Genomic DNA, 10,856 nt, shown 5'->3' with positions numbered 1-10,856 from the left:
AGGGTTCACAGACTACGAAACATGGATTTTTAAAATATATTTTTCAAAGTTTCCACAGACTTCTAAAAGTGGAGTTTTAGAATATTTTTTAAAGGATTCACGAACCTCTAAACTTGGATTTTCAAAATAATTTAAATAAAATTTATTAAATAATTTTATTTGTTTTTTTTTTTAAAGATCCTCAGATTTCATCCTCATACATTCAAAAAAAAAAAAAAAATAAACAATTTTTTAGATATTTTTGAAATGATTTTTTTTTTTTCAAAAACCCAAATTTTTCTTATTATTTTTTTAAGGACTCCAGGACCCCTCAACGTGGATTTTTTAGAATTTTTTTACGGGAACCTAAGATTTTGTATACAAAAAAAAAAAAAAAAAAAAAAAAAAACAACAAAGAATCCTCAGACCTTCAAAAGAAATTTTTTTAACAATTATTTAGATATTTTTGAAATGATTTTTTTTTCTCCAAAAATCTCAGTCATCAGAATGCAAATTTTTTAAATTATTTTTTAAGGACCCCAAGACCCCCAACGTGGATTTTTTAGAATTGTTTTTAAGGACGCTCAGATGTATCGTAATCACAAAGCACCACTTTTTAAGGGATTCCCAGTTTTCCAAGCATAATTTTATTAATATTTTTTCCCAAGGATTCCTGGACTTCTTGGCGAGAATTTTTATAATATTGTTTTCAAAGGACTTTTGGTTTCCAAAAATACACTTTTATATAGGACACTCAGATTTTCAAACGAAGATTTTTTGAAACAGTTATTCAAAAGACTATTTAAAAAACAATCTCAATATTTTTTTCAAAGATCCTTTATATATCCGAATTTTGATTTTTAAATTATTTTTCTGACAGTATCTTCAGACCTACAAACGTGGATTTTTGAAATAAGTTTTTTTAAGGATTTGAAGAGGATTTTTCATAAAGAGGATTGCATGGGATTTTTAAAATAATTTGTCCAAAGGACTCCAAGTTGTCTGATTCTTGAATTATTATTTTAAAATGACTTCCAGTCATCCGAAGGTATATAAACGTTCAAGCATGGATTTTTTAATAATTTTTTTTTCAAAGGATCTTCAGACCATCGGAGGTGAATTTTTGCAATAACTATTTTAGGTATTTTTGAGATGATTTTTTAAAAATCCCAGTCATCAGAACGCGGACTTTTTAAATAAATGTTAAAAAAAAACTTCAGACCTATAGTATTTTTTCAAAAAAGTTTTTTTTTTTAAAGGGCCATTAGATTATATAACGTGATCACTGATTTCCAAGCATAACTTTATTGATATTTTTTTAAAGGATTCCCGGACTTCCCAGCGTGATTTTTTAAAAAAATGTTCAAAGGAATTTTGGTTTCCAAAAATGCATTTTTTACATTTTTTTCAAAGGGCCCTCAGATTTTTAAACGTAGGTTATTTGGTTTTTTTAAACCCCTCTAAATAATTTTTTTCAAAGATCCTTTAGACCTCTAAATTTGGATTTTTGTAATAATTTTCTCAAATGATTATTAGATTTCCAAACGTGGATTTTTATAATAATTTTTTTTCAAGGACTTGGGAGGATTTTTAGACTTTCAAACGTATATTATTACAATAATTTTTTATGGAATTTTTAAAATAATTTGTCCAAAGGACTCCAAGTTGTCTGATTCTCGAATTATTATTTTTAAAAGACTGCCAGTCATCCGAATAAGTTTTAATACTTTTTTCAATGGATCTTCAGACCTTCGGAAGAAAATTTTTGAAATGAAATGATTTTTTTAAATCCATGTCATCCGAACGCGGATTTTTTAAATATAGTGTCATCACAGATAGTTTTATTGATATTTTTTCAAAGGACTCCCGGACTTCTTAGCGTGAAATTTAAAAATAATTTATTCAAAGGACTTTTGGTTTCCAATAACGCATTTTTTTATTTTTTTAAATGTAGACATTTTTAAGAGACTATTCTTTAGAAAAAATTTAAAAAAATTTCAAAAGATCAGTAGACATTCGAACGTAGATTTTTAAAGTAAGTATGTTTCGATGACTTTCCGACGATTTTCAAACGTGAATTTTCGAAATAATTGTTTCATGAGAATACTTTTGATGGAATTTTTTTTTAATGAAAGACATTTTTATTCAAATTCCACCTTTGGATCCAAACACAGTCTTCTAAATTTTTAAAGTAATTTTCTCAAAGGACTTCCAGACTTCCAAGCTTGGATTTTTAAAATATTTTTTAATATTGATATTTTGTGGATTTTTTAAAATAATTTTCCCAAAAGATAATTAGACCTAAGCAAGTGGATTTTTAAAATAAGTTTTTTTTTTCAAGGACCATTCCAGTCGATTTTCAGACTTTCAAACGTGTTTTTTTTTCTTTAAATAATTTTTTATGGTGTAATTTTTCATGGATTTTTTTTTAAAATATTGAAGACATTTGTTAAAAGCCATCTTTGGACCCAACCTTAATTTTTTCAAAGTACCCACAGTCTTCCAAACTTACGTTTTTAAAGTAATTTTCTCAAAGGACCTTCAGATTTTCAAGCTAGGATTTTCAAAATAATTTTTATCTGTGTTGACATTTTGTGGATTTTCATAAATAATTTGCCCAAAGGATCATTAGACCTTCGAACGTTGAGTTTTAAAATAAGTTTTTTTCAAGGACTTGCAAATGAATTTCAGACTTTCAAACGTCTATTTTTTAAATCTGTTTTTATGGGGTAATTTTCATGAGATTTTCTAACAAAAATAGAAAACTTTTTAATGGACTGCTCTGGATCCAACCTTAGTTTTTTTCAAAGAACCCACAGTCTTCCAAACGCAAGTTTTTAAAGTAATTTTCTCCAAGGACCTCTTTTTCACTGATATTTTTTTTGACAACATTTAAGATTTTTTTTCAAGACATCTCTGGCTCTATCCTTATTTTTTTTTTCAAAGAACCCACAGCCATCCAAAAGCACATTCCTTAAGTAACTTTCTCAAAGGACCTGCAGACTTTCAAGCTAGGATTCTTAAAATAATTGTTTTCCTTGTTCATATTTTGTGGATTTTCTTAAATAATTTTCCCAACGGATCATTAGACCTTTAAATGTGAATTTTTATAAAAAGTTTTTTTTTTTTTTTTTCAAGGATTTCCAGTCGATTTCCAGACTTTAAAACGTGTATTTTTCTATGGGGAGAATATCCCAGACATAAAACAAGGGAAGTGATGAGGATTGGTGGCACTTTCCGCAACCTAGGTATTCCCTGCCTTACCCCCTGATAAGCATTACCATCGTTCTTCACTAATAAACAAACGTTGTTTTTATAAAAACAACAACAATGGAATTAAGTCTGATCGTTTTTAAAAATTTTTATTTTTTTGTGTGGATTTTTTCAAATAATTTTTCCAAAGGATCAAAGGACTTCCAGTCGATTTTCAGACTTTCAAACGTGTGTTTTTAAAATAATTTTTTTGGGATTTTTTTTAATTATAGGAAATGTCTTTAAAAGGCCACCTTTGGACCCAACCTTATTTTTTTCAATCTTCCAATTTTTCTTTTTTAAACTAATTTTCTCCAAGGACCTCCAGACTTCCAAGCTAGGATTTTTAAATTATTTTTTTTTGTGTTGACATTTTTTCTATTTGCCACTTTCTTATCGCTTTTCAGCAAAAGGATGTGCCTTTTTTCACCGCAAAGTGTGTTCGTGTGTTCATATGTGTCTGTGTGTCGGTATATTTGTCTTTGTGGCATGCTGCTGCATCTCTCCCAAAAATTTTGCACTGACAAATTGAATATGTGGCTGCTGTGTTTGCCGTTGTTTTTGTGCAAGGGACAAAACACCAACACAATTAACAACAACATGAAATTGAAACAAACAGAAAAAAAGCAGCAACAACAACAACAACCAATGCAAAGCGACAACACAACTCAGCGTAACTTTAATGAAATGAAATTACGTCTCCGCTATGCGATTTGAATTTTTAATTAAAAAGCAATGTTTATTCAACTTTAAAACATGGGAACCAAACACCCAACCAGCCAGCCAGTCAACGGATTCGGTTGGTTTTTGTTAATGTTTTTTGCAGTTCTTGTGGTTTTTGTCATTATGTGGATGTTGTGCGTTGGGTGGGTGGGTGTGTGTCGGTGTGTGAGTGCGTGTTTTTGTGTGGCCACAACAGATATATTGTTTGCTGGGTCGCTCCGCTGTTTTGTACGTGGTGTTCATACAAACGTCCGCTGCATTAATGACGGGTGTCTTTTGAAACTGAAAACCAAGAATAAAAATTTCGACAAAAGAAAAGCCTGGTTTTTATTCAAATCCGTTGCGTGTGAGCGTTTTTTCGCTTATTAGCCATATTAATATGGTGTTAATTTTTTGCGACACAACTCATTTGGTTATTGGCTATTAACAGTGCAATTATCACGTTTGACGGCCTGGCCTGTCCTGCTCGGATAAAATATGAATAATTTTCAATACAAAACCAGTAAAAAAAGCTGTAAGTTCGGCCGGGCCGAACTTTGAATACCCTCCACCATTTGGAAAGAATTTGGCAATTCTCAAAAAAAAAAAAAAAAAAATCCGTTAAAAATTCTGCTAAAAATCTTAAAAATACCGAATGTAGCTGTTGTACTAGGGTCTATACGACGACATTGATCTGCAAAGGTAACGTTTGTCATAAGCCATTACAATATCCAAATGGGAAACATAAAAAAATTCGGTGAATAATCATCAAAATACCGAATATCTGGAGGTACCCTTATATGGAGGCTATTCGAAGACGTAGACCTGCACAGACAATTTTCTGTCATAGGCTGTAGTATCCATTTCGAACTTCAAATACCAAATTTGAATCAATTCCGATGAATAATGTCGCTAAAATCATCAAAAAACCGAATATCGGGAGGTACCCTTATATGGAGACTATACGAAGACGTGAACCTGCACAGGCAATTTTCTGTGATAGGCTGAAGTACCTATTGCGAACTTCAAATACCAAATTTGAAACATTTCCGGTGAATAATGTCGCTAAAATTATCAAAAAACCGAATATCGGGAGGTACCCTTATATGGAGGCTATACGAAGACGTGGACCTACACAGAAAATCTCCTGTCATAGGCTGTAGTGTCAGTTACGAACTTCAAATACCAAATTTGAAATAATTCTGGTGAAAAAATGTCCATCAAATCATTAAAATGCCGAATATAAGGAGGTACCCTTATATGGAGGCTATACGAAGACGTGGACCTGCACAGACAATTTTCTGTCATAGGCTGTAGTGTCCGTAACGAACTTCAAATACCAAATTTGAAACAATTCCGGTGAATAATGTCGCTAAAATCATCAAAATACTGAATATCGGGAGGCACCCTTATATGGAGGCTATTCCAAAACGTGGATCTACATGGCCCAATACCAAAAGTCCTGCAGACATAATATACATTTGAGTAAAATTTTATCATTCTACTTCATTTCGTTCGGAAGCTAGAGTGATTTCCACAGACGGACAGACAGACGAACGGACATCGCTAAATCGACATAGAATTTTATGCAGATCAAGAATATATATATATCTTGTGGGGTCTAAAATATATATTTCGAGGTGTTACAAACGGAATGACCAACTTAATATACCCTCCATACTATGATGGAGGGTATAAAAAGTCGGGGAATTTTTAAATGGATTAATACAGTTCAATAACGATGTGATCAGAAATGCAATGAGATGTGGCAGTGCATAAATACACACACACACACACACATACATACATGCACACATGTTTACAAACATAATCCCTGTACATCACATTTCGACATAAATTCAAGAATAAATGGAAATTTTCAAATTTATAGCTCTCCATCTCTTTCCTCTTTATTATCTGCATCGTGTTGTTTTTTCGGAGAATTTTTTGCAAACCTCAAAAATTTCAGTTTTTTTTTTTTCGTTGCTCTGTTGTCACCTCTTGAAGTGTTGTCCATCACGGCACGAAGGGTTTCCATTAAAATCAAATCATTGCAACGTCAATCAAGATCCATAAATTCATCAAAAAAAAAAAAACCAAAGAAACGAAACTTCAATAAATTTCTGAGTGACAATCGAATAAAAGAATGCCAGAATAACTGAGTAATCGCCAAAGGGGGCAGTGATTTTTGATTTCCATGCAGATATGCTTTTCCGCAACACAGGCAAGGGTCAATGACCTTTGGGAGGAGAGACAAAAGGTGAAGTACTGCAAAGGAACATCAGGCCATTAAAAATGGACCCGAAAAAACATCAAACGATTTGGAGGCCCCCAAAAGCGGATTTTTAAAATATTTTTCACACAATAGTCCAACGGATTGGTATCCGGAGATTTTGGTGGCCATTTTGCGCTTGAAATGAAGCGAGGAACCTCATTTTGTAACCATTCTTAGGTGACGCGTGCTGAATGCGATGGTGCTGAATCCTGTTGAAATGTCCAAGGTCTACGGCCAAAATGTTTGCGTGACCAAGGCTTTAATACACCCTCCAGAATATTTTCACTATAATATTCGGCATTTATTCTGATGCCATGGTCTATTAATACGAGCGAAGTACGGCCCACACCATCACCATGGCCGACGCTTGAGTTCTGGTGGCCAACCGAAGGTGCACATTTTCAGCTGACCTCTTTGGCGAGTAAACACGATCATTTTGTTTGTTTACAAACTGCTGGACAACGAATATTTTCTCATCGGAGAAAACCAAATTCGATTCGGCATGTCCCAACGTTCGGCCAAGCGAAAGAGGATGTGATTTTTTTAAAGGGGTTTTCAAAGAAGGTGGATTTTTATAAAATAATTTTTCAAGAGGACGTGGATTTTTATAAAAAGAATTTTTAAAGGACGTGGTAAAAGAAATTTTCAAAGCACGTGGATTTCTATAAAAGAAATTTTTCAAAGGACATGGATTTGAATAAAAATATTTATAAAAGGGAGGTAGATTTTTATAAAAATTTCAAAGGACGTGAAAAAAAAAAATTGTCAAAAGACGGGGATTTTTATAAAAGATATTTTCTGAGGACGTCGATTTTTGTAATTTAAATTTTCAAAGGACGTGGATTTTTATAAAATAAATTTTCAAAGGACGAGGATTTTTATAAAAGAATCTTTAAAGAAACTGTGATTTTTATAAATGAAATTTTCAAAGAAACGGGGATTTTTATAAATTAAATTTTCAAAGAACGGGGATTTTTATAAAAGAAAATTTCAAAGGACATGGATTTTTATAAAAGAAATTTTCAAAGGACATGCATTTTTGTAAAAGAAATTTTCAAAGGACATGGATTTTTATAAAAGAAATTTTCAAAGGACATGGATTTTTATAAAAGAAATTTTCAAAGGACATGCATTTTTGTAAAAGAAATTTTCAAAGGACATGGAGTTTTATAAAAAATTGAAAGGTCGTGGGTTTTATAAAAGAACATTTTAAAGGACGTGGATTTTTATAACAGAAATAAAAGGACATAGCTTTATATAAAAGAAATCAAAGGACATGGATTTTTATAAAATAAAATTTCAAGGGACATGAATTTTTATAACAAAAAAATTCAAAGGACGTGGATTTTGATAAAATAAAAGAAAATCAAAGGGCGTGGATGTTTATAAAATAAAAAAATTCAAAGTACGTGGATTCTTATAAAGAAATACATTGTCAAAGAACGTAGATTTTTATAAAAAAATAAAAATGAATTTTCAAAAAACGTGGGTTTTTATAAAAAAAATAAAAATAAGTTTTCAAAAAACGTGGATTTTTATAAAAGAAAATTCCAAAGGACGGGGATTTTTATGAACAAAATCAAAAGGCAAAGGACGTGGATTCTTATAAAAACTTCGAAAGGCAAAGGTCGAGGATTTTTATAAAACTTCGAAAGACAAAGGACGAGGATTTTTATAAAAACTTCAAAAGGCAAAGGACGAGGATTTTTATAAAAACTTCGAAAGGCAAAGAACGTGGGTTTTTATAAAAAAATAAAATTAAGTTTTCAAAGAACGTGGATTTTTATAAAAGAAAATTTCAAAGGACGGGGATTTTTATGAACAAAATCAAAAGGCAAATGACGTGGATTTTTATAAAAACTTCGAAAGGCTAAGGACGAGGTTTTTATAAAAAAACATTTTAAAACAATAAAAATCAAGGGACGTGGATTTTTATAAAAAAATAAAAATACATTTTTAAAGAACGTGGATTTTTATAAAAAAATAAAAATAAATTTTTAAAGAACGTGGATTTTTATAAAAGAAATTCTCAGATGACGCGGTTTTTTAAAAAGAAAATTTTAAAGGACGTTGATTTTTATAAAAGAAATTCTCAGATGACGCGGTTTTTTAAAAAGAAAATTTTAAAGGACGTTGATTTTTATAAAAGAAATTCTCAGATGAGGCGGTTTTTTAAAAAGAAAATTTCAAAAAACCTTTTTTTTTTTTTTAAATGTTCAAAGGATGTGGAGTTTTATGAAAAAAATTCAAAAGGAGCGTTTTAAATAAATTTTCAATGGACGTAGATTTTTGTTAAAAAAATAATGATGTAGATTTTTATAAAAAAAATCATAGGACGTGGGTTTTTAGAGAATGGACTTAGATTTTGTAAAAAAATCAAAGGATGTGGATTTTTATATAAATAAATCAAAGAGCATGGATTTTAATAAAAAAAATTCACAGGACATAGGTTCTTATAAAAAACTCAAAGGGATTTAAAAAAAAAAACATTTATAAAAAAATGCTTATTTTTTATTTTATTTTTATTTTATATTTAAAAAAAATTCAAAAGAATTTTATGAAAATTTAAAGGACATGGATTTTATAAAAAAAAAATCAAAGGACATGGATTTTTATTAAAAAAATCAAAGGACGTGGATTTTTATAAAAAATTCATTTATTTTAATTAAAAGACGAGCATTTCTATAAAAAATCAAAGGACATAGATTTTTATAAAAAAAAAAGTCAAAGGATGTTAATAATAAATTTAAAGAACTTTATAAAAAATCAAACAACGTGGTCTTATATAAAACAATTTTCAATCTTAGAACCTTGCCATAGTTGCAATTTTTTAACAAAATTCATTTGACTAGAGTCCTTTTTGTTACAGAAAAACTCAGTGTAGACAATATTCGAACAGAGATTTCTAAATTTCCTACTAAGCACGTGATAGCATGTTTTGCTGAATGAAATGTTTTGTATATTTTTTTTTATAAATTATTCGTATTTCCCTAATGCTATTTATTTAATAAAATTTCATTGAATTTTTTTTTTTGAAAATAATTTGCCATTCCATACACCAGTTAATTTCAATGTTAGTTACCACAAAACCAATTGCAGCAATTCTGATTGCATTTCCACACCTTGGCAGTTAATTAATTCACATTTCATAATTCACAACTCATGTTGCATTCTGCACGTATTCAGGGCACAACGTGTTAATATTTAATGCAACACCCTGGTGACTAATCCGACCCAGATACAGCACCCAAACACCCAACTAGGCTAGAGCAATAAATTACGAATTTTATTTAAATATTTTGCGAGTTATGGACAGATAGTAATAAAAATAACTTCATTACATATTGCCGACCTAATTGGAGATTGAGTCAAAATATTTATGGCGTAATTAACAACAAGAAGGAAAAATGAAAGTTTTGCCCCATAAAAAAAGGCAGGACACAATGACGGGTAGTGGGATAAAAGTTCTAGGCCATATATACATATATTTATTTTCTTCTTTTAGTTTTCTTTTGAAAACTTTGCCATTATTTGTTTGCTTAAGGACTTCCTCTTAATGGTCTTTCAATAAAATGTATCCCCTTCTCGCTTTTCCTCTCTCTCACTCTCTCTCTCTCCCAAAGTTATTTTATTGTTGGCAACATTATAAAAGAGTCAGGCAATAAATTATATTTTGAAGACAAATTAACTATCCCCCAAATATCGAAGTTCATTTTCTGTCCACATACCCAGCTATTTTCAACTGAAATGAGTTTTGTCGATCTCATTCGGTAAATGGAAGAAAGTGATTAATGACTCTCTTTTTAAATAATGTGGTCTGTTGAACAAACAATAAGGACTGATAATAATTTCCAAATAATGGTGATTGTAAAATTCCAAGCATTATAAGAAAATTGAATTTTTGGGAGAATATGGAAAATTTGGAAATCAAAAAATTTTTTGCGGATTATTTAAAGTACAGAGATTTATAGAGTTAAGAGTCCTTGAAAAAATCCTTAAAATTAAATTTTTGCAGTCCAGATAGTCCTTGAGAAAAAAATCCTCCAAAAAATGTTGGAATATCCTTGAGAGAACCTCTTTCAATGGACGTGGATTTTTATAAAATAAATTTTCAAAGGACGTGGACTTTTATAAAAGACACATTCAAAGGACGTGGATTTTTATAAAATAAATTTTCAAAGGACGTGGGTTTTTATAAAATAAATTTTCAAAGGACGTGGATTTTTATAAAATAAATTTCCAAAGGACGTGGATTTTTATAAAATAAATTTTCAAAGGACGTGGATTTTTATAAAATATATTTTCAAAGGACGTGAATTTTTATAAAATACATTTTCAAAGGATGTGGATTTTTATAAAAGACATTTTCAAAAGACGTGGATTTCAATAAAATAAATTTTCAAAGGACGTGGATTTTTATAAAATAAATTTTCAAAGGACGTGGATTTTTATAAAAAGACATTTTCAAAGGACGTGGATTTTTATAAAATAAATTTTCAAAGGACGTGGATTTTTATAAAATAAATTTTCAAAGGACGTGGATTTTTATAAAAACACATTTTCAAAGGACGTAGATTTTTATAAAAAGACATTTTCAGAGGACGTGGATTTTTATAAAAAAACATTTTCAAAGGACGTGGATTTTTAT

This window comes from Musca domestica, unplaced genomic scaffold (assembly GCF_030504385.1).
Source record: "Musca domestica strain aabys unplaced genomic scaffold, Musca_domestica.polishedcontigs.V.1.1 27, whole genome shotgun sequence".
In the NCBI taxonomy this organism is placed as follows: Eukaryota; Metazoa; Arthropoda; class Insecta; order Diptera; family Muscidae; genus Musca; species Musca domestica.
Note: the sequence above shows the minus strand (reverse complement) of the source record.